Source organism: Balaenoptera ricei, chromosome 13 (assembly GCF_028023285.1).
Source record: "Balaenoptera ricei isolate mBalRic1 chromosome 13, mBalRic1.hap2, whole genome shotgun sequence".
Lineage (NCBI taxonomy): Eukaryota > Metazoa > Chordata > Mammalia > Artiodactyla > Balaenopteridae > Balaenoptera > Balaenoptera ricei.
Window position 1 is genome coordinate 35,185,424 of NC_082651.1, and position 3,689 is coordinate 35,189,112.

The following is a 3,689-nucleotide window of genomic DNA, read 5'->3' on the forward strand; positions in this document are numbered from 1 at the left end:
TTGCAGGTATATTTAGGAAGTTGTTAGCCGGACATCACCTACTAGTATCATGTAAGTAGGCCGTCCGAAGTAGGAAGCTTAGGGGAAAAACCTGGAGGAAAACTTAAAAGCTGAAGCCACACCTCCACACTACACCACCTTTCACAATTTCTTCTCAGATAAGCATCATCCCCATCAGTGAAGAAACTCGTACCTCATAATAGGAAAAACAGGCCTAAAGATTCAATGTGTGTCTTGGGAGGTCCCATCTATGCGATATCTTCCTGGGACCAGAAAAGGCCCCAGGAAGATCAATCTCTGCACCCCTGAAAGCTTACCACCAAGGAAAATGACTAGGTCCATAGATTTCCTCCCTCAAACCAGCTTACCTCACACATAGATCATTAGCAACTCCGCCCTTACTCACATTATCACAGTCACAAGAGTGGTTAGGGAGAAAAGCACTAACCAGGGGAACTAAAACAGAGGCAATCCAGGCCAAGCTGGGCTGGTGGCAGATATCTGCTCCTTACGCTCGGGTGCATAATGCGACTCACCACAGTGCCTTTTTCACAGACCCTTTTGAACGTTTCTCCACAGAATCCAACAGCTCAAGTTAGCTCATGACGCTTCAAGGTCAACAATCGTCAAGAGAAAAACATGCAATATGTCTTACAATGTTGGTTTCCTTACAAACAGGACAAGGAGATAACCATGTAGACAAAACCAGAGCATTTGAAAACATCTGTATTCTACAAACACACCAGTGAATGCTATAAATAAGGTACTATGACATAAAACAAAATGAAAACTAGATGTGAGACTGTTCTCTTCAGTGTACAGACTTCATGGCAGTTGCTGCACACTATCTAGCTACTTAGATCTTTAACTCTCTGTTCTGTTAATACCAAATGAGGCCCAAGTGTGTCAACCTGTTTCCCACAGAAACCAAAAAGTCTACATGCATCTCTTTTCTCCTGTGCCCTTTCACCTTACCTGCTCCCAATTCTCCACCAACGTCCTCCTCTTTCTCTAATTATTCTCCTCTTCATTTTGCTTGGCCTTGCCCCCAAGCATGCAAGACAGAGAGTCCTAGAGGTCCAAGATTCTAGAGTGGCTGTTTGCAAGGCGGAGGAGATTACAGTAACTGCCACACTGTATATACTTCTGTGCAAAGAAAAAGGGACAGTGTTCAGAATGTCTCTCACATATAACAAGAGCTGGAGATGGCAGGATACCTGTGTGGCCCAAGGAACTAGAGCTAGCAAATTACGGGCCAAACAATTGCAACCAAAGGCTGGAAGAGGAAAGGTCTGCAACCAGCTCTGTCTCCTAGCTCTCTGGTATTTGCTGCCAACGGGCAGAGTCTATTTCGTGAGGCATCAAGCACTGAAAAGAAGACTCCTGCTGCTGGAAGTTGACAGGAAGTAACGTCCAATGCAAGATCAAGGCTTGTCCTCGAAGCAATGCCCATAATGGAAGAAAAAAAAACAAGAGAAAGCGGAAGAGAAATGTTAAGTCGCAAGTCCAACCTGGCCCCCAGCCTAGCCCAGCCCAAGGAAGGTAGGAGTCAAGGAGAAGAAACTAAAAGAGAAGAGCCTTGGACCACAACATTCTCCACAAGGTACACTCAACAAACTTCACCCTACTCTTGAACCAAGTTACAAAGAGAGCTTCTTAATCCCTACTTTGGCTCCTTAAAAGCTGCTATCAGTTCACTCATTAGACACATATGATTTCAGAACAACTGTAATAGTTCAAACTAGATGGCTCTTTCCTTCCTAAGGATTATTAGTTAAATAAGATCTATATAGCTCTAAGTATATGATACATAAAATAGAATACTCTGTAGAATGTAAGTAACTCTTAGTTCAGTGTATTAATGAACGTCTGTAAGAAATGTTGCAATGATTTCCCTAATGGAAGAGCCTGGGGGAGGTAAATCTGTCTTCTAGGATTTCCTCCCCAGAGCTCAGAAACTCAGGTGTTGTTTTAGCTCTCCTACACTCTCTTCACCCAAGCCCGCCTTCCTGTTGGGGATCGGACCTCCCTATTGGCTCTCTCATACCTTTCAACTGCCTGCTTTGTGACATCACTCTCCTACCAAACCTACTACCACTTGGTAGAGCCTTGGGGTTTCCGTGGAGCTGTTTGGACCAGTAACCAGTGACCTCTGTACTGGACACGTGCGCCGTTCAGCTGCAGCCACTCAGACATCCTCTAGTGTTGTCTCCTCATCCCTTGTACCTGCAGTGGATGCTTCCTCTTCTCTGACCATGTCAGGTAAGAAAAGAAACTTTGGAAAGTTTTGCGTTCGATTTCTTTTGCCCCTAAATTGAGTAGGAGATTCAAAATAGCATGGAATAATGAGGGAAAGTATTGAACTACAAGTCTGGAGACCTAATTTCACTTTTGACTTTGACGTTTACTATCTGTGTGACTTTGGACAAATCACTGGCTGTCTCACAAAGCCTGTTGCTTTCCTTAACTGTTACGTTAGGATACCACATTGGGTTGATCACTCTGATCCCCTTCTTTTCCAGTATTGAGCCTTAAAGGGTACCCATGTAGAAAACGAAATCAGACACTTCTCAAGAGTGTTTCAACAGAAACATAGAAAAGCCAGGGGACATAGAAAACTAGCAATATATACCAAGATGTTTCATCTCTAATGGTCTCCCTCCACTAGGATTTCGACTAGTTGAAAAGAGAGAATAGGGAGAGAGGATGGAGAGTACTGGGCTCTACAGGGAGGCACAGAGTCGAGCGTAAGGAAGTTTAGGATGGTTTTCATTAGCACAGGCCAACAGGCACCAAGAGATGGGAGAAAATGTAAGAATGAAGAGGGAAAGCATAGAGGAGCTCTCAAGAAAAACGGAGTTTGCAATGGAATGCTGATGGGAACCAAAGATTTTCAATTAAAGCAGAAACAGCACAGAGGGAAACCTGCTCAGAGCAGGGCAAAACCAAGTTGATGGTAGCAAACCCTTACATTAACAGACTAAGAAGGAAAGTAAGGCCAGAACAGGGGATCACCAGGAAAGGCAGCTTATCAGAAAAGTCATACTCCGTTTTCTTTCTTTTATTGCCTCTCTGAATACAGTTGGCCACTTGACAGTTTTGAATATAAACACTTTAGAAATACGTTTTAGAAATGATGCCTCCTATAAACAAGCAACCACAGTGGTTATCTAGGGGGCTGCTTTTCAGTGTTTTATTCTTTCTAATTTTTAAACTAGGTAGACATTTCGCCAATTCAACATTTTAAGTGATATCTTCTAAATTGAATCAGAAGGACTATTTTCCTTTGTGTGATATGTAGGTTCTAAGGCAAGGCTGCTTTTCATTTTTACAGTTATTTCCTTCCTAACACAGAGAGCACATTGATCAACAGCCATCGTTCGCTTGTAGATCGTAGCTATCGAAGAAGAAGAAGAAGAAGAAAAAGTCAAGCCCCACATCTCTAATTCCCCCCACTTAGGGAATTCCCTGGCGGTCCAGTGCTTAGGACTCGGTGCTTTCACGGCCAGGGCCACGCGGCGCGGCCAAAGAAACAAAACAAACAAACATCCACGTTTATCGAAAACCATATTGTGGAGTCCTGTGGATTTTCTTACATTTGAAAATCTTTTTTAATTGGATTCTAGGCATGATGGTTTTTTGAGGTTTTGGGATGCCATCTTCTTGGATGCTGAAGATGATTCTAATCT